The following is a 21,124-nucleotide window of genomic DNA, read 5'->3' as shown; positions in this document are numbered from 1 at the left end:
GGTACAGAGCTGATGGAGGCCAGGAGACTTTCATGGGGACTGGACGTGTTTTAAACATCAAAGCTTCTAGGGAGAGAGGACCTTTTTTCTGCCGGGCAGCAAATGAAGAGGGAAGTGGAAGATCGAACAACACACAGATGGATGTTCAGTGTAGGTATCGTTTGAAACATTTGCATAAATGCAGGTAGGTCAGGCTTCTTTTGTGCAGCGTTTTACAAATGAGGAATGTAAATAATCTTTGTTAATAAGCTTCGAGAAAGAGAGCCCCGTTTTTCTGCAAGGCTGAAAATAAACTGGGAAGTTTTCAATCAAACACAAGACAAATAGATGTACATTGTAGGTGTCATTCATCAGTTAAATTTTCAAAATGTATGAAAGTCTCTTTGTTTATCTTTAATTTGCTTTGATTGGAAACTTCAAATCCATAAAATCTTTCTTTTGTAGAGGATTAACTTTGTTGTAAATAAAGGGAGAAAAGAGTTATAGATAATGGATGGATGGATAATTTACATAGATAAAGTATTTAGTGCCTTTCTTTTAGGGTGGTGGGAGATCACTTTGGGTAATCCACCCTGAACGACCTGAATGGTAGGGGAAACACTGTGTTATATATGAGGTTCTATAATTAAATTAGAGACGAGCAAATGTTAACTTTACCCCCAAAAAGGTCTGCTTAGTAAGAATGTGCATATCAAGTAAAATTACAATCATTCAAATGAAATTGCTTGCGCGAGCAATATTGTATCCTGAGAGGACAAAACCATGCTTTGAGCGCAAAAAGAAAAATCCCCTCGCGAGCGAGCAGGAGAGAGCACTGTAGTTACACGCTCAGGGTGAGATTTTGCTCGTGCTCAAAGCATGGTTTTCTCCTTGCAGGATACAATATTGCTCGTGCGAGCAGATGAATTCTGCGTGAGAATGCTGTGCAAACGCTTGCAAAAATAATATGCGTGTGGCTGTTTGAGTTGCACAGATCTCATGTGCGCGCACAATTTTATTGGCTGGGATAAAACGCCATAGGTTGGTGATGGAGATGTGACATAGAAGAGCGTAGTGCTGTTCCATAAGTGGAATTGTTTTCAACTGAGAGCTGAGTAAATGCGGCCTCAAGAAACTTATGAGTGCTGAAAACACTGAACTACATTGGTTTTGTATTGAAAATAGGCGCTGCCAGCGTTAAAAGCGCCCTCTGTGGACACAGGCCCAGAATGAAAACCAATTGACATGGAGGAACTAGAATTTTTCTTTGCCTCATTCACTTCATTCACACGCACAGCTGGTCAACTTTTATTTTTTTATTTTAACAGCCATAAGCCTTATCTTTTACTTTTGCAAATTTGATACAGCATGGCTTTACTTGACTCTCTCCTTGTCTCTCTTCCCTACATCCATTACAGATGCTCCACAGATCATGTCCTCTTCTGATTGCACCAAAACTGCTAACCAGGTCAACTGTTCCTGTGAGTCTACGGGAAATCCTCCTCCCACTTTACAATGGAGTTTGGATGAATCACTGGTCAATCGTTCAGACGAGTTTCCAATCAGTTATGAGCATCGAAATGGTACAGGCGTGAGCTTCATCACCATGAGTCAAGCCCAAAGGAAGGATCACTTCACTGTGATTTGTCGCAGCTCAAACTCTCTGGGATCTGTTGCTCAGCGATTTATTTTCTACAGCCTTCCAACATCTGCAGAAAGTCAAGGTTTGTCTCTGAACTGAGTATAACTTTTATTGGTAAGCGGCACATTTCACAATTTGTTCTCATAATTACTAAGTATTAACAAGAAAGCTTTATGAATGGGTAAGTAGTGAAGAAAACGTCCTCTGGAGAACTTAAATATGTGAAAAATGAGTTATTATTACATTATGTCTGAATTTACTAAAATAATAATCTCGTTTGAAGTGGCGCTTCAACCATAATCCCTTATTGTCCTTTGTATGTTTCAGTGATTTTGCCAGTCTTCATCGCCACCATTGTCGTCTTCCTGGTGCTAGTATGTGCTCTACTCTTTGTTATCAGGAAGGGAATCAACACAATGCTCTATATGTCAACCAAATCAAGTGAAGCTTTTGAAAGCCCCTTAGCAACATCTTTCAGCTATCTTCAAATTGTGTGTCTTTATACCATTGCCAAGACTACCACATAGCATATAACACAAGTGTAACAGGAAATAGAAAAGCAAACTAACATTCTGCCAGGTTTAACCAATAATAACAAAAATAAAAAGTTAATTTGGGGTCTCAGTTGTTAATTTTGTGTGAACTTAGAATAGATGTTACTAAGGAAATGACTAATGAGGAGCTTGTGTAAATAACTGAATAAATGTCCCAGTAACAAAGGTTTGACTCGAGTCTGATCTGTTTGATGCAAGTCATCGCTTCTTTTTCACTCTAGATTACTCTTTCTATCTTTGGCTGTTACTTTACAATATACGCATTTACTGCGAAAAAATGAAAGAGTAACGTATGTGACCATTGATATTTATGATGCACAAAGACTCACAATACTATGGCTCCCAAATATATACTCATTTATTTGCTATAAGTACATGAAATAAAATAGTTTTGAGCCTGACAGGGAAAATCTAGAGACTTTTTCGACCCAGCACCTAAATAACTGATGTGGTTTGTTTACATCTGTTCTCTGCTGTTAGTCGACATTCTCCTGGCACTTATTCAAGTGTAACTCAAAGCAGCAACTCCACTTCGTCGTCCGTCCAAACGAATGAATCGGCTTTGTGTTTGTTGACTTGTTTCGCCATCTTTCCAAATCGCCGCTGTCAAAAGGACGCTTAATACGCATGCTCGCAATGTTCTTTTACAGTGTTTGATGTGAATGAGACACAGCTATTATCGCCACCTACTGGCCTGGCATGCTTATGGCATGCTTATGTGAGCGTTTTCCATCGTTTTTGCGTTGCCATGTGGACTGAGAGATTTTTTAAAAACTGTTGGTGTGGACGGGATTTTTTTTGCAACCGGAGGGGGGGGAAACAGGTTTTTAGAAATATCCGTATGCGTGTGGATGTGGCCTCAGTGAGTTTACGGTTTTTATTAACCTTGGGTCTGTTAAAGTTTTGTGTTGTGAGATCGCATAAGTATTTTGTCCTTGCTAAAAAAAAGTCCTTTGCTCAATACCAAGACTCTGTCAAAGCAGCAAGTCATAAGAGACTTGGAGTTTAACTTTTTTCCATTTTCTTTCTGCCTTTCTACAGCTTCAAACAATTAGATAAACCTAAACTCCCCTTTTATTTTGAAAGTACTTCTAAAATCTGATAACATCAAACTGAAATATAAAAGGCGTGTGTGTTAAGGAACTGCATCTTCAGTTTTTGGACCGAACACACCCCTCTGTAACATAGTTTGGCTACGTTTACAGATACAGACTACAGCAGGCTGAAACGTTACCTAGTGAAGCTACTGATTGTTGTCACACACAGCCACCATCTGATCCCTGCGTGAGAGCAGACGGGGTGGAGGGAACGGAGAAAAGACGAAGCAGTGTTTGAAACAAAGAAACGATTTGTAATGTCCTCCTATTTGTACAGCAGGTACGACTTAAGCCTGGCTCACACTTCCTCCTTTCCGATAATTGCGGGGTCGCTCCCAATTCAAGACTGATCGGAACCGATTATCTACCGACATTATCTTGTAGTGTGAGTTGTAATAAAGATCCAATCTTAACGTCCCCAATCTGCTCGGTGATCGTCGGGGACTCCCCGATTTATTTCAAACATGTTTGATATTGAAAGGGTCTGGCAGAAGTCGTGTGTGACTACAGAGACGAGGGAGGACAGTAATATGTGTAGTAGTAGTGACCAGCGGCAGGAGGGAACCCGCACAGGACACCTGTATGCATCTGACAGGTACAATCTGACCTCCAGCTCTCACTGAAGATTAAGCAATCCATGTTTTCCGCGTTTCCCGAGAAATTTCTTCTACCAAAACTTTAAAAAACATGTTTTTGAAAATTGGGAAGGAGTTTAAAACTCCTGCAGTGTGAGCCAGGCTTTAAATGCTGCCTTCTTTTCACTGAGACTTAGCGGTAGTTGTTACACCATATTTATGCATTTTCCATCTATCTGCAGATCACGTGCACATATATATATCATACAGTATATATATATATATATATCTCTCTCTCTCTCTCTCTCTCTCTCTCTCTCTCTCTCTCTCTCTCTCTCTCTCTCTCTCTTAACTCATTCTGTGAATAAATCATACAGCCGTAAAAGATCTAGAACTAGGAAACAACGTCAGTAAGTTCAAACGAACAACTTTAAGCCTATTGGACACACAGGTGCTGCACTACAAGAAGTTTATATAATCAATATCAGAAAAGCTGCAAATGCTTCAGAATGTTTTCGATTGGTCATCATTCCTAATAATAAAAGGGTTTTTTTTTTAGATGTTTTTATCCTGAACCATAACCTCAGCAAAGGAAACGAGTGTGAGTGACAGCTCTCATAATGTTACTTTGTATGACAAATGGCTGTACAGTAAACTCTGCTTTCAAAAGCAGCTTTCACTGTTGTTCATTTCCTGTTGCATGACACATACTTTTCTTTGTCATCAGCCTTACTTCACTGAACAAAAAACATTTGTTGTCAACTTTGCTAACCCATTTACCCTCCCTTCCTCTTCCTCCTCTCCCCCACACAAAGGCTTCTCTGTGCTGCAGCAGGTGAGAAGCTGGAACATCACTGTACCTAAAACAGTGACTGCAGTGGAGGGGAGCTGTGCTGTGGTACCATGTCAGACAAAAGCTCATGTCCAGGTCACCTGGTATCAATACAATAAGATGTATTATCCTGTGGTGTATGACAGATATCCTCCTACAGTGGAACAACAGTTCAGAGGACGCATCTCAGTAAAGGGAGCAGCCACAGAGGGTAGCTGCACCCTGACGATTAAAACTTTAAGAAGAACAGACAACAACCTTAAAGTCTATGTGTGGATCAATCCAGACTCAATAACAAGTCAGACATTCTTTGATCGAACTGTTAAGATCAATGAATAGAGCACTTGACTCTGAAACCTTAAGCAAAAGAAGATGGGGATTGGCTTGGCAACCTTGTAGTATTTACTGCCATGGTTTATGTGGAACACAGTTGCCATTGTTGTTTGTTTATTCTTGCAAATAATATTCCTAATGTTGCTGACTACAACTAAAGGCTACAAAGATGCTGATCCTATAAACACCACAAATTTGAATATGTCCCTTATGAAATACATTTGTACACTGTAAGAAAACAATTGTACCTAATGTGAAAACACCTTTAAATAATTTTATATTTACTGTCCTTCAGTTTCACTTGGAAAAAAAATACAATTGCTGACTTTGAGTAAGAATTAAAGTGCTTTTTTCACAATTGTGTTATGATTAAAAATGTAATTTATAGAGTCGCCTGCTTATTTCATGCTTCATGATTAGGCAGGACACTTTGACAGAAAAGTTTGAGTTGTCACCGCCTGTATGTGGATCTCAAATAGTAACTTTCTAGTCAAACTGATGGGTTGTAAATATTAAATTACATCAAGATGTTATTGCATTGAAAATAACTCATAAATAGTACAGAACATTCTGTGCTAACATGAATGTTGCTGTTTTTTTTACTTCCTAATTTTTAAGTCAATTATTGCATGCTGTTTGGAAAGGTGGCCAAATGATGAGGAACTTCACTTCTCTAAACATCCTTCACCTCTCTGCTCAAAAAGACCTGACAAAAACGTAAGTTTATAAAACTTTTATATAACTTTTAAGTAGCTTTTAAATAACTTTATCCTTTTTCGGGAAATAAAACAAATCAACATATTTGATGTCATAAAGCTACTTTTTAACAAGTGCATCTTTTTTGCACTTGCTGGTTGATCAAACAAACTTTGTTACAGGGGAAAGAAAAAAAGCATTCACTCTGATCAAGTTTTGAACATTTTAAAGTTCTCATGCAGTTTTTCTTCTGGGCGTTATTACTGATCAAATAGTTTCCTTAAAGAGGTTGTAAACAAGATGAACTCAAGTAGAAAACATAAAACACTTGTCTCTTTTCTTTGAGGCAGGCAGTCAAACTTCCTGTTTTTTTATTTTATAATAATTTCATCTACGTTTTAATAATGAGCATCTTTACTTGAATTGAATGAAATGCAGAAAGATTTCAATTTAAACCTTAAAATTAGAAGCTGCACACCTTGAAGTCTTTTAGTTTTGTTGGGATCAATTTAGTTAACTAAACTCTGGATCCAACCTTTTCCACATTGATGAAGATTTAAACATTTCAAGATATTTCTCCATCTGCAACTTCTGCAAAGATCACATTCAACAACAGCCTCAAAATGAAATCTAAGTTTATTTGGAGTGAAATACACTAAACTGTAAATCTACATGTATTCTCTCCAGACTTTCTGCCTCTTCTGAAACACAAAGATGGCTGCAGCTCTGACTCTCCTCCTCATTGGCTGTCTGCTGCAAGGTGAGATGCTCACTTATATTTGTCAAAGAAATGAGCTACTAATGTGTTCTGCTATCTTTTAACAATATCATAATTTAAAGATTTGGTGTTAAATTTACAACTTTAATGTAAAAAAACTGTGTGAAAATGATGAATCCTGAGTTTTATGTGAAGACTATTTTATCTTTGAAAGCATACTGATAAGATTTTTAGAAACAGAGCCATCAATAAAATGTATCATGACTTTATTTTTTTGTTTGTTTATTTAACAGAGACACATGCAATGAACATTGTTGATTTTATCAATATAGACATTATAAACTCAACATGAATAAGGATTGTATTGTTAATGTATAATTGTAATAAGGATTTGTTTCTTGTGTTTCAGGTGCCCTGTGTGGACAGTTTGAGAGCATTATACCAAAGACTATAGAGGTTCTGAAGGGATCCTGTGTGACAATCCCCTGCTCCTTTGACGTAGATGATCAATATAATGTTAACTTAGATAACACTTGTAAAACATTATGGAAAGAATTTGATGGCAGACTTGTTGTGTTTGATAGCAGTAATCCACAACAGAGTACAATCAACGGACAATTGATCGGTGACTTAACAAAAAAAGACTGCACCACAACCCTGAATGACATGCAACCTCAAAACAACAAAGTGTATTATTTTAGATTGGAATGTGACAATAATCTGAACTACTATTTTGATAACGTGAAAATTTCAGTTAAAGGTAGGTTTTAAATTCAATGTATTAACAGTTCATTCATGTAGTAGTTCTCTGACCTTATCATTGATTACTTTAAAATAAAGATAAATCAAACCTTTGATAGTAGAGAGAAATGACTGCTTATACATGTTTATGTATCTTCTGAACAGATGATCCACCCAGACCGACTCTGACTCCGCCCACACTGAAGGTGAAAGAGGGAACCTCAGTGAGTTTGAACTGCTCTGCTCCAGCTCCCTGTCTGTCTCTTCCTCCAAATCTGACATGGAGCCCCGGCCTGGGTGAAGGTCAGGAGACCCTGCAGGAGAATCAGGACAAAACTAAAGTCAAGATCTCTGTGCTGAACTTCAAAGCATCACACCTCCATCACAGACAGGAAATCTCCTGTACTGCTGTCTACAGAAAACAAGATGGCAGCACTGAGTCATCTGTGAACACCAGTTTAACAGCTGACATTACATGTGAGTATGTGTGCCTTGTGATTAAAGAAGTCAAATTTAAACTTTTAAATGCTCTCTCATCTCCTTAAAATCTTGACTAAATTAAATTAGGTCCTTTGAAGGATATCTTTACCCAATTCTTTAGATTTTTAATCAGTGTTGACATTTAATGACATCAATTTAATAAATTAAACACCTCAGTGTGAGATGCTTATGGATCAAATTAAATTAAATTAAATTAAATTAAATTAAATTAAATTAAATCAAATTAAATTAAATTAAATTAAATTATCCTTTATTAATCCCACGAGGGGAAATTCAGCTTTGCACTCTGTCTAATGAACATGCTACACAAACATAAGCTAGTCTGGAGTAGTGTGTTCAAAAGTAGTCATAGACAAAGCATACACATACATACAAAGCACACAGAGGGGAGAGACAACAGCAGGAAGAATATGAAGAAAATGCCCTGCCAACTTTAGTGACAAGGTTGGCTGTGGGAAATGTGAGGACGCTACTACCTAAGGAACGTAAGCAGCAGCTAGGCTCATAGGGTATTAGTAAATCTGTGATGTAGGAAGGGGCAAGTCTGTGTTTGAGAGAAATACCATAATGTGGGAAAGTTCATCATTGCTCTGTGTGAGTTCTGTTTTGTATCACCTGTTGTCTTGATGTGCGTTCCTAACAGAGTGTTAGCCCTGCCTGCAGGTAATGTTACGGATTATCATTCTCCTGTATTTCACTTTGGTTGGGTAAATAAAGTTGCGCACCGAAGCCTGAAAACAAATCCTGATATGATGGGCAGTGCACGCTGATGTTCTCTACCACAATAAAAGCCTACTATACACCGAGCAGACTTCATGTAGCAGATCAAAGTTCTGACTTTATATTTAAAATGCCACACAAACACAAAACTACAATTGTGTTACAGGATTCAGATAAATGCCTGACATTAAAAACCGCAGTTTGCACGTGAGGGTAGGGCTATGTCATCAACCCATTTTGCACGATTTTTATTTGTCCGATTGACACCGACTAAAATTATTACAATAGTGAAATTGACGGAAATCCGTCATAGCGACGGAGAACTTTAATCCCTGTTATAATTTTTCAGATTCACCCAAAGGGACCACAGTGCAAGAAGACACAAATGGGACACTGACTTGCAGTGCTAATGCAAACCCAGCTGTAAAGAACTACACCTGGTACAGAGCTGATGGAGGCCAGGACACTTTCATGGGGACTGGACGTGTTATAACTGTTAAAGCTTCAGATGTCAGCGGTCCTTTTTTCTGCAAGGCTGAAAATGAACTGGGGAGTGGACGATCCAACAACAAACACATAGATGTTCAGCGTATGTATACAAGTTAAACTGTTTGTTTTTAAACCTTTAAAGTCTATAATTCATCCAGAGCAGTGATTTACTGATTATAAAATGTTGTTAATGTTTCAGTTTTCAAGATTGATTTCCATCTTTGGCACTTTCTGTATTAGTATATAAAACATTACTAATCTGTCTTTTTCATCCAAATGTCCATGTGTGCCAATTTGGGCCAATCAATCATTCAGTTTCCCTTTCATAATTAACTCCTTCATGTGCCAGTGGGTTTAGTGTGTTTAAATTGTGCTTTTGAACATAACCACCATGAAACAATCAGAAATGAATGTTGAATTTCTTCTGGCTCAGCGTTGTTCCTGCTGAAACCACTCCTCTTCTTTTAGTCTTTTGGTTGCTCAGCCTACACTCGTCTCTCTCGCTTGCTTTGCTGTCTTTATTTGAAAATATGATACAGCTTTGGTACTTCCTTCACTGTCAAACTGACAATGAAGTAGACTTTAGTAGTAAAAACCATCAAGTTGAAAAAGTGTCCCCCCCCCCAAACAGGGTTATGATATTATCATGTTATTTCTTATGACAGGTCTTGAGGATAACTGTGGACCCTACAGTGGAGTTCTCTTCTGGGCTGTTACTGGAGTGTCTCTCACTGTGAACATCGTCCTCACACTCTGCATGGTGTTTCTTTGGTATGTTATTACACCGGAGGACTTTTTAGAATAAACTGTGCTGATGAAGATATGACAAATGGAGCAGACTTGTGTATAAAACAATTTTTAATCCTCATTTCTTCTTTTACTAAAGGAAACAAAGAGAGAGCATGAAGCCAAAAGAAGAGGACAGCACTTACATGAATCTGGATCACACTAACAGATCTCCAGACTATGATGTCATTGCCAAACGTCATACCTGATTATTTGAAGACTCTCTCTCTGTCTCCCTCTCTGCTCTTCCTGCATTGCTTTAAATATTGACTTTGAGATATGAATGTGATATTTCAATATTCTGCAGGGTGTTTGGCACAATACATGATTCATTCTCAGTAATTTCACATAATATTTTCTCCATGAAGCCTCTGATGTTCAAATCTGGAGAGATATTGATCATGAATTATGGATAAGTTTGAGGTGATGGTTTTCACTTTTGTTTGTATTGAAGCTCTGCTAATCAAGATTTTTATTTTTTATTGAAAAAGTAAATGGTTTATCAAAAGAGATGCACATTGAATCAATCCAAGATATGGAAACATTGGTACAGTTGTATCCTCTGGGGCGCTGTTTTTATCTATTTAGTGATTTTATACCATGCATTGCATTTAAGTTGCAGGTTTTTATACTGTGCTTTGTATTTCATGTATCTTGTATTGTATTTTATGTCTTTTGGATTTTATTATTTGGACCCTGAGTCTGTAATAAAGTTTTGATTCATTCATTGCATGCTCTTGTTTTCCAATCAGATTAAAGAAAGCCTGTGAGGCAGTTCCAGAGGACAGGGTTTAAATGGCCCTGAATCAAAGACGAGGTTAAGGAGGATAGTTTAAAGGTCCAATATGTAAGATATCTTCTGAATTAAATCTTGAAATGGTCTTTCTATATCATCAGACATTAAGGAAACATGATCTGTTTAAGTGCTGGTTTATCTGAAAACATAGCAGTCGATATGTCCTCCTTCTAGTTTTCCATTGTGGCGCAGAATCATTGTATTTTGAGCAGAGAAGGTAGGCGGTTGCTTCTGAAAAAAGGAGAGAGGTTAGAGAGCAGAAAAGTCTCTAGACCGATGCAGAGCTGGTTAAAAACTGAAGCTTCAGTGTCCACGACATAGCAACCTGTTTGCACATTGGCTCCAGGAGGGAGGGGGCGGGGGGAGGAAAGCTCTATCCAATGTTTTGAAATTGAAGAAAAGTGTTGACGAGCTGATATCCTAAATCACACAAGAACGTTAAAACATTTCACGTTCAAAGTGACAGCAACAGGTCTCCTGGGTTAACAAACGCTAACAGGCTGTAGTTGAAAGAAGAGGTGATGATGCAACAGAGTGGTAACAGATACATGTTTATCTCTGAATTTATAGTTTCCGCTCTTCTGGCGGTTGAGAAAGGCGTCCTAATACTGCTGATGAAGTTCGTGGTCTCAGTTTCCATCAACGTGTTTTAACCAGCTTGATTTTATCATTGAAAGATAGTCCTTGTTCAGTCACGTTTACAAATCAACAAGCTCAGGTTTTTACTTCTACTCAATTTAATCTGAGAAAACCCAGACAGGAGGACATTGTTGATGAATGCTATTAGAGGTGTTCCTGTTCCTCGAGGAAACAAAATAACGGCCTTCTCCTAATCCTGCCATGAATTATTTAGTTGAGTTTATCAGTATCACCGTGGGACTGTGTCTCAATATCTTACAACTTACATTCAACATTACCCCAACAAACAGGACAACATCCAGTATTCGGGTTGCATCATATAAAATGACAGCACTAACAGGACATTCATTTTTTTCACACATTACGGACAGCCTCTGGACACAGAAATGATAAGATAAAGTGAATGCAGTGACATCAGTGTGTAACAGCCAGTGTTGGGTAGTGATATTGATATTAGGTAGGAAAAAAAAGCTGAGACTGATATTTCAATCAGGAGAGACTTAATTGAGAATGAACAATTATTTATTTAACAATAAATTTAGATTTTGAATGTGCAAAGTCTTTGGAGGATTAGACTCCATCGTGACGACTTCATGTACTCGGAAGGGTAATGTGCCCGACAGCAGGATAGGATACCCCCCTATGGAGTCTAGACACTGGTGGTGGTGAAGAGGAATGGAGGCTATAATGAGCCTGAATCTGGACTCTGCTGAGCTGGAATGGAGGTGACTGGGGCGGTGGTGGGTTGCAGCAGTTGCCTTGAAATGACAGAATGACTGTTGAAGAGAAAGAACTATTTTAGCATTTTGTCGCAGCAGTATGATTGGTTGAGAGAGGCTGTGCCCGACTCTGGTTGGTTAATCACTTAAAGAATAAACACCCATTAACAGCTGATCACCAGAGCAGGTAGACAGAGGAAGTAGTTTAAGTTGAAGTGAAAGAATGAATGAATTTGTGAAAGAATATAAGCAGTCTTCCTTCCCTTACGCTGAGCTCCATATCGGCCAATGTCTCTCTTATATCTAATAATAATAATAATAATAATAATACATTTTATTCATAAGCGCTTTTCAAAAACTCTTACACACTAAACATTTGATAAAAAAGACAAAAGAAACAGCACAGTAAGGAAAGACTAACAGACATTGCAGCATTCCACACAAATCATAAAGACAACAACATAAAGGTACAGCTACAGATAAACAGAACACATATCACAATCATACATCAAAAGATTGTTTGAAGAGGTGAGTTTTGATCAGTGATTTGCAATTAACCCAGATGCAATTTGTCCTGCAGAAACATGATGTTGTAACAGAGTGTCCAGAGGTGGCACCTGTCTGTTCTGATGAAATAAATAAGTTTTTGTAGTAGTTCAAGCAAGAAAGCTAGGGCTTGAGTGGCTTGTCAAGAGGTCGACTTTGTGCCAGTTTGATCTCATCATTGAGACAGAAAGTTTGGTTCCTATTTGGGCACTACACCATTTTGACATGTATGTTGGTGCCACTGTTGTGCCTCTAATTTTGTATGATAGTTACTAGCCTTGTCAATAGAGCATTGGCCACTGGTGTTAAAAGATGCTTAATTCAGACTGATCTCTATAAGGAACATTTAGTTAGCCTGCTAATCACAGTTTGTTTTCCTACTCTTAACGTGGTCCTAGGACCTGATCCAGGTGGCTGAGAGGGAAACTGAAACTAACATTGGGAAAGTATAAGTGATGTTGGGTTTGGTCAAATATGTATGTTATTGCTTATGTTTGGTGAACTAAATTTGGTAAATATAGTAATTTGTTTATGGGTACTGGGTGGGACCCAGTATTTTAGGGGGAGGGTGTGATGACCCCTGACTGTCAGTGCTCTTCCTGCTGCTTTGTATCGCTCCCCACTTAAGTTCAGGTAGAAAGGGGCGGAGCCAGTTAAATTTATATACACCTGGGCAGGCTGGGCCTTAGTATTTAAACTGGCTTCTCAATCTGTCACTCTCTTGTCAACACTTAACACATTCACCATTACAACCACCACTGATTTACAGATTGCACATTCTTTGAACAGGATGATTTGTCTTAGTTTGCAATAAATTATTATTTGATAAATTAAAAAACGTGTGGTCTCCCTGTTTGTCCAGCTCACTGAGCCTGGGTTGTGAAAACAGTGTGACAACTATTCAAAGAAAAAGTGCTGAACATTCAATGTGAACTTGAATATTCACTTTTCTGACTTCCTCATTTTCAAGTCAAATTTTGAATGCTGTTTAAGAAGGCGACCAAATGATGAGGAACTTCACTTCTCTAAACATCCTTCACCTCTCTGCTCAAAAAGACCTGACAAAAATGTAAGTTTATATCACTTTTAAATCTATTTTAATATCATATTCAAATATCATAAAGGCTTTTTTATAATTTAATATTTACAACCCATCTGTTTGACTAGAATGTTACTTTTTGAGATCCACATACAGGAGGTGACAACTTATAAAAAACATTTGTCAACGCTTCTGCCTAATCATGAAGCAATGAAATAAGCAGGCTACTCTATAAATTACTTTTTTAATCACAACAACACAATTGTGAAAAAAAAAAATTCTTTCATTCTCACTCAAGGTCGGCTAACTCTTCCAGGTCAAACTAAATAAAAGTGTATAAAAATAAGTAAGATTTATTCAAAGCTAAAAAGATGTTGTGTTCTTTGTGTTCAGACCGGGCTTTGAACCTGGAATCTGCTGATACTAAAAATAGATGCAAAACAGAGTACAGAGTGAAAGTTTCAAGGTTTCTACAAAGACTTTCTCAGGCAGAGCTCAAGGCAACAAAGTCAAATGATTTTGTGATGGACTGTCGAGAAATTGAAGATTCTTGGCTCTCATGTCACATCTGTCCTCATGTCTTTACACACTGAGGCCATATAACACCAGCAGGTCCCTGAAGTCCTCTGACCAGGGTCTGCTGGTTGTTCCTCTGTGGACACTTTTAAAAAGCAGTTAAAGACCCACCTGTTCAGACTGGTTTGATCCGTCTATATTTGATTTTATGTAATTGTCTGTTAATAATGTCTCTGCTCAATCCTTTATTGTGAAGCACTTTGTGACGTCTGTTCTTGAAAGGTGCTATATAAATAAACTTTACTTACTTAGTCATCTGAGATCTCACACTTGTCTCACTTTTTTTTAAACTCAGATCTTTGAATGAGACACCCCAAGATGATTTAAAGAACTTGGACTGTGTCTCATACTTGTCTCATCGTTTTCTTCGCTGAGATCTAAAAATGACACATCTGAACAGCCTGGCTCAGACTGCAGGATAATCGGGCTGATTTGAAGTCCGATTCTGCCTTACCGTCAACCGCGTGGGCGTTTCCGATTCGAGGCTGATCAGAAGTGATTATCTGGTGGACTATTTTGTAGTGTGAGTGGTGTAAAGATCCAATCTTAACCTCCCCAATCTGCTCTGAGAGCATCGGGCCGCCCCGCAACATTTCAGATTTCAGATTAGATCAGCTGAGCTGCTCTGCTTCTTGTGCTGCAGACTGTTGAGAGTTTTTTTAAACTGTTGAAATAACAATCCCCCTGCTGGACAAACTATGTATTGGCACTGTCTCTTAATTTCCTCAAGAAGTGTTTTCTGTAATAAATCATCTGCGAAAAAATCGTATTGAGACGTATAGAGAAAAAAATATGTATAGCTTTAGTCACGTGACCGGCGTGCGGGCCAGAAGGGAAAAGCTAAGGAAAGTATCGACCACCATTGAACAAACTTCATTTAATTTTCAATCTCTTCCAAACGACTTCATTTAATTTTCAATCTCTTCCAAACGATGTTCTTGTGGTAGACAACACAACACTGAGGTCTTGAATGCAGCCTCTCACCTGTCCCACTCACTAGTCAGTGAAGCTTATCTAAAGGCACCTGGATGTCAGGTACAGGCCTCCTGCTCCTGCCTGGCATGTGCCTTTGCTGTTGCTGCTGGTATGTACAACCTTGTTTTGATGTACAGCTTGCTGGTTTGAATGTTTAAATGACCTCCTTGTTTGGTTGTTGCTGCAGCTTGACTAGTTTGCCCATGGCTCCTCACCCCCAGATCAGTCCTGACTGAAACCCTGTAGTGGTGAGTAGGTGGCTCAGTTTGAACTTTAGAAGTTGAAGCATTGATTGTTTTTTTTTATTAATAGCTGTTTTCATTTTAGGTTGCTAAAAGCCTGCTTTTCTTTCAGCCACTTAGTTGGGAGGCTAGGCACCCAGGGTGAGGGCCCTCCACTTGTTTGCATGTGAATTTAAGAGCACTGGGACACAAATGGACTACACCAAAAGTTGTTGAGGATTGCTGTGTGATTTGCTGTTCCTTCCCCAAAGCTTTGGTCCACCTTGTTTTTTACATTGATTAATTCATTCATTAAATTCATTAAATTCTTTTGAAACCACGTCTCTGCCTCATCAGTTTTCGAGTCTGTGTGTCTTACCTATTTACAAGAGTAATAAGTTGTGTATTTCCTGGGGTGTGCTGTCTGTTCTTATTTTACATCATTAGTTATTACCACCACCAACTCTTGCCACATTTCCATCACCAGACAACCACAGAAAAAACAAAAGATATTAAAATAAAATGTAAGTTTTAGGCACGTGTGACTGTTTAGCATTCATCAGAATGACAGCCTGGGGGAACAAACTGTTGTTGTTTTGGTGTACAGTGATCCGTATCAAAGGGGAAGAGTTTGTAGTACTTCTACCTGCCCGTTTCCTGATAGGGGGCAGGTTGACACCAATGATATTTTTTCTGCAGTCCTGATTATCCGTTGCAATCTGTGTCTGTCCAGTTTGGTTGCAGTCCATTTTGCTCAATTTAACATAATATAGACTGAGGGTTTGGCTTAAAGGGATAAAACATAATTAGTTCTGAGTGTCAGACAAATATGATGATGCCCGAAACCAAGCTCCTGGATTTTATCTTACATAGTAGACTATCCTGAAATAATCAAATAGCTGGATATCATTCAGTTTCACCTGGAAAGAAATGAGTTTGCTGACTTTGAGTGAGAATGAAAGTACCTTTTGTCATAACTGATAATTGATTGATAATTGTGTTGTGATTAAAAAAGTAATTTATAGAGTAGCCTGCTTATTTCATTGCTTCATGATTAGGCAGAAGCTTTGACAACAATGTTTTTTTATAAGTTCTCACCTTCTGTATGTGGATCTCAAAAAGTAACATTCTAGTCAAACTGATGGGTTGTAAATATTGAAACACATCAAGATGTTATTGCATTAAAATGAATTATAAACATTCTTTTGACAGTACAGGCTTTTCATTGGTTTTTGCATTTTAATCAAATGCTGACATCCCCAAAATGTCAATGTTTTATTTAAGGTCTAAAGATAGAAATAATTGGTGCAGAGAGATGTTTGTTATCATTAGTAAATAAAATGTAAAGAAGGATGTGACCCTGTATGAAAACTATTCCCATGAAATGTACTGAACATTTCATGTGAACATGAATGTTCACTTTTTTTTACTTCCTCATTTTCAAGACAAATTTTGAATGCTCTTTATGAAGGTGGCCAAATGATGAGGAACTTCACTTCTCTAAACATCCTTCACCTCTCTGCTCAAAAAGACCTGACAAAAATGTAAGTTTAAAAAACTTTTATATCACTTTTAAAATAACTTTATACTTTTTTAGGAGATATAACAAATCAACATGTTTAATATCATAAAGGTTACTTTTTAAGAAGTGCATTTTTTCTGAAGTTGATCAAACAAACTTTGTTACAGGGGAAAGAAAAAAAACATTCACTCTGATCAAGTTTTGAACATTTTAAAGCTCTCATGCAGTTTTTCTTCTGGGTGTTATTACTGATCAAATAGTTTCCTTAAAGAGGTTGTAAACAAAATGAACTCAGACAAAATATATATATATTTTTCAATTTTGTCTCTTTTCTTTGAGGCAGGCAGTCAAACTTCTTGTTTTTTATTTTATTATCATTTCATCTTCTATGTTTTAATAATGAGCATCTTTACATGAATTGAATGAAATGCAGAAAGATTTCAATTTAAACCTTAAAATGAGAAGCTGCACACCTTGAAGTCTTTTAGTTTTGTTGGGATCAGTTTAGTTAACTAAACTCTGGATCCAACCTTTTCCACATTGATGAAGATTCAAATATTTCAAGATATTTCTCCATCTGCAACTTCTGCAAAGATCACATTCAACAACAGCCTCAAAATGAAATCTAAGTTTATTTGGAGCGAAATACACTAAACTGTAAATCTACATGTATTCTCTCCAGACTTTCTGCCTCTTCTGAAACACAAAGATGGCTGCAGCTCTGACTCTCCTCCTCATTGGCTGTCTGCTGCAAGGTGAGATGCTCACTTATATTTGTCAAAGAAATTAGCGACTAATGTGTTCTGCTTTCTTTTATTGAGATCATAATGTAGAGATTTGGTGTTAAATTTACAACTTTAATGTAAAAAATAACTGTGAAAATGATGAATCCTGAGTTTCATATGAAGACTATTTTATCTGTGACTCCTCAGGTTTTTTAAAACAGAGCCAACAATAAATTGTATCATGACTTTATTTATTTTTTTGTTTGTTTATTTAACAGAGACACATGCAATGAACATTGCTGTTTTTAGCAATATAGACATTATAAACTCAACATGAATAAGGATTGTATTGTAAATGTATAATTGTAAGAAAGATTTGTTTCTTGTGTTTCAGGTGACCTGTGTGGACAGTTTGAGATCATTATACCACAGACTATAGAGGTTCTGAAGGGATCCTGTGTGACAATCCCCTGCTCCTTTGACGTAGAGGATCAATATAATGTGAACTTAAATAACACTTGTAAAGCATTATGGAGAGAATCTTATTGGGGACCTGTTGTGTTTGATAGCAGTAATCCACAACAGAAAGGACAATTGATCGGTGACCTAACACAAAAAGACTGCACCACAACCCTGAATGACATGCAACCTCAAAACAACAAAGAGTATTTTTTTAGATTGGAATGTGACAATGATCTGAAATATAATTTTGATGGCTTGAAAATTTCAGTCAAAGGTAGGTTTCAAATTAAATGTAGTTCATTCGTGTAGTACTTCTCTGACCTTATCATTGATTACTTTAAAATAAAGATAAATCCATCCTTTGATAGTAGAGAGAAATGACTGCTTATACATGTTTATGTATGTTCTGAACAGATGATCCACCCAGACCGACTCTGACTCCGCCCACACTGAAGGTGAAAGAGGGAACCTCAGTGAGTTTGAACTGCTCTGCTCCAGCTCCCTGTCTGTCTCTTCCTCCAAATCTGACATGGAGCCCCAGCCTGGGTGAAGGTCAGGAGACCCTGCAGGAGAATCAGGACAAAACTAAAGTCAAGATCTCTGTGCTGAACTTCAACGCATCACACCTCCATCACGGACAGGAAATCTCCTGTACTGCTGTCTACAGAAAACAAGATGGCAGCACTGAGTCATCTGTGAACACCAGTTTAACAGCTGACATTACATGTGAGTATGTTTGTCTTGTGATTAAAGAATTCAAACTTAAACTTTTAAATGCTCTCTCATCTCCTTAAAATCTTGACTAAATTAAATTAGGTCCTTTGAAGGATATCTTTACCCAATTCTTTAGATTTTTAATCAGTGTTGACATTTAATGACATCAATTTAATAAATTAAACACCTCAGTGTGAAATGCTTATGGATCAAATTAAATTAAATTAAAATAAATTAAATAATCCTTTATTAATCCCACGAGGGGAAATTCAGTTTTGCACTCTGTCTAATGAACATGCTACACAAACATAGGCTAGTCTGGAGTACTGTGTTCAAAAGTAGTCATAGACAAAGCATACACATACATACAAAGCACACAGAGGGGAGAGACAACAGCAGGAAGAATATGAAGAAAATGCCCTGCCAACTTTAGTGACAAGGTTGGCTGTGGGAAATGTGAGGACGCTACTACCTAAGGAACGTAAGCAGCAGCTAGGCTCATAGGGTATTAGTAAATCTGTGATGTAGGAAGGGGCAAGTCTGTGTTTGAGAGAAAGACCATAATGTGGGAAAGTTCATCATTGCTCTGTGTGAGTACTGTTTTGTATCACCTGTTGTCTTGATGCGCGTTCCTAACAGAGTGTTAGCCCTGCCTGCAGGTAATGTTACGGATTATCATTCTCCTGTATTTCACTTTGGTCGGGTAAATAAAGTTGCGCACCGAAGCCTGAAAACAAATCCTGATATGATGGGCAGTGCACGCTGATGTTCTCTACCACAATAAAAGCCTACTATACACCGAGCAGACTTCATGTAGCAGATCAAAGTTCTGACTTTATATTTAAAATGCCACACAAACACAAAACTACAATTGTGTTACAGGATTCAGATAAATGCCTGACATTAAAAATCGCAGTTTGCACGTGAGGGTAGGGCTATGTCATCAACCCATTTTGCTCGACTTTTATTTGTCCGATTGACACCGACTAAAATTATTACAATAGTGAAATTGACGGAAATCTGTCTTAGCGACGGAGAACGTTAATCCCTGTAATAATTTTTCAGATTCACCCAAAGGGACCACAGTGCAAGAAGACACAAATGGGACACTGACTTGCAGTACTAATGCAAACCCAGCTGTAAAGAACTACACCTGGTACAGAGCTGATGGAGGCCAGGACACTTTCATGGGGACTGGACGCGTTTTAACTGTTAAAGCTTCAGATGTCTGCGGTCCTTTTTTCTGCAAGGCTGAAAATGAACTGGGGAGTGGACGATCCAACAACAAACACATAGATGTTCAGCGTATGTATACAAGTTAAACTGTGTGTTTTTAAACCTTTAAAGGTCTATAATTCATCCAGAGCAGTGATTTACTGATTATAAAATGTTGTTAATGTTTCAGTTTTCAAGACTGATTTCCATCTTTGGCACTTTCTGTATTAGTATATAAAACATTACTAATTTGTCTTTTTCATCCAAATGTCCATGTGTGCCAATTTGGGCCAATCAATCATTCAGTTTCCCTTTCATAATCAACTCCTTCATGTGCCAGTGGGTTTAGTGTGTTTAAATTGTGCTTTTGAACATAACCACCATGAAACAATCAGAAATGAATATTGAATTTCTTCTGGCTCAGCGTTGTTCCTGCTGAAACCTCTCCTCTTCTTTTAGTCTTTTGGTTGCTCAGCCTACACTCGTCTCTCTCGCTCGCTTTGCGGTCTTGATTTGAAAATATGATACAGCTTTGGTACTTCCTTCACTGTCAAACTGACAATGAAGTAGACTTTAGTGGTAAAAACCATCAAGTTGAAAAAGTGTCCCCCCCCAAACAGGGTTATGATATTATCATGTTATTTCTTATGACAGGTCTTGAGGATAACTGTGGACCCTACGGTGGAGTTCTCTTCTGGGCTGTTACTGGAGTGTCTCTCACTGTGAACATCGTCCTCACACTCTGCATGGTGTTTCTTTGGTATGTTATTACACCGGAGGACTTTTTGGAATAAACTGTGCTGATGAAGATATGACAAATGGAGCAGACTTGTGTATAAAACAATTTTTAATCCTCATTTCTTCTTTTACTAAAGGAAACAAAGAGAGAGCATGAAGCCAAAAGAAGAGGACAGCACTTACATGAATCTGGATCACACTAACAGATCTCCAGACTATGATGTCATTGCCAAACGTCATACCTGATTATTTGAAGACTCTCTCTCTGTCTCCCTCTCTGCTCTTCCTGCATTGCTTTAAATATCGACTTTGAGATATGAATGTGATATTTCAATATTCTGCAGGGTGTTTGGCACAATACATGATTCATTCTCAGTAATTTCACATAATATTTTCTCCATGAAGCCTCTGATGTTCAAATCTGGAGAGATATTGATCATGAATTATGGATAAGTTTGAGGTGATGGTTTTCACTTTTGTTTGTATTGAAGCTCTGCTAATCAAGATTTTTATTTTTTATTGAAAAAGTAAATGGTTTATCAAAAGAGATGCACATTGAATCAATCCAAGATAT

General features: G+C 37.7%; 2 long non-coding RNA genes across 2 annotated transcripts; both read left to right on the top strand.

Annotated features, from left to right (window-relative positions):
* Positions 1-1,239: 1,239 nt before the first annotated feature.
* On the top strand, positions 1,240-5,399 carry LOC136179906 (uncharacterized). The gene is made up of 2 exons (XR_010666828.1): positions 1,240-4,448; positions 4,663-5,399. It is a non-coding gene; the product is annotated as an uncharacterized lncRNA (long non-coding RNA).
* A 1,415-nt stretch (positions 5,400-6,814) lies between these two features.
* On the top strand, positions 6,815-9,586 carry LOC136179838 (uncharacterized). Its single transcript, XR_010666776.1, has 3 exons — positions 6,815-7,644; positions 8,738-8,977; positions 9,543-9,586. It is a non-coding gene; the product is annotated as an uncharacterized lncRNA (long non-coding RNA).
* Positions 9,587-21,124: the final 11,538 nt, after the last annotated feature.

This window comes from Labrus bergylta, chromosome 8 (assembly GCF_963930695.1).
Source record: "Labrus bergylta chromosome 8, fLabBer1.1, whole genome shotgun sequence".
NCBI classification, from domain to species: domain Eukaryota; kingdom Metazoa; phylum Chordata; class Actinopteri; order Labriformes; family Labridae; genus Labrus; species Labrus bergylta.
Note: the sequence above shows the minus strand (reverse complement) of the source record. Positions and strands in the feature narration are given on the sequence as shown.